Source organism: Naegleria fowleri (genome assembly GCF_008403515.1).
Source record: "Naegleria fowleri strain ATCC 30894 chromosome Unknown tig57, whole genome shotgun sequence".
Classification (NCBI taxonomy): Eukaryota; Heterolobosea; class Eutetramitea; order Acrasida; family Naegleriidae; genus Naegleria; species Naegleria fowleri.
This window is the reverse complement of record NW_025407989.1, coordinates 46,120-46,685: the sequence shown is the minus strand read 5'-3', so window position 1 is coordinate 46,685 and position 566 is coordinate 46,120.

Genomic DNA, 566 nt, shown 5'->3' with positions numbered 1-566 from the left:
CTAAAAAAATTATTTATTAAATTAACTCTTGAAATTTAAAACAAATGACTTGAACAATGTTTTACTCAAAGTTTGTATTTTGTACAACAATAAGAATATATTCCTTGTCTTTTGATTTCGAAGGCAGTTTTGAAATCACAGAGCTCGGACAACCAGCAAAGATTCTTAACTTACCTGGTGCGATCAAAATTTCATGCAATTTAGTTCTCACTCTCAAAAACGTTAAATCATTTTGAGGATTCAAATCTCTGACAACAGATCTTGCCTTTGCAACGAGTTGAGTGATGTTGGCAGCATATTTTACTTTACATCATCATTCATAAAATCCGATCGGATAGGTATTCCTTCACTGTTGACAATAACAATCCCTTCAACTCCTTTATGGGATTTAATTCTCTTTAACGTTTCATCAATTTCGCTCTATTTCCATACAAAACGATGAATACAAATTGTTCCATCCTCTCATTGTGCGCAGATCATGTTTGCTGAACGTACCATTGTATAAAATGAACAACTCGTGTATTTTTATTGTACTTCTTTTTTGTGGACTTTGGCGGGAAAAAAAA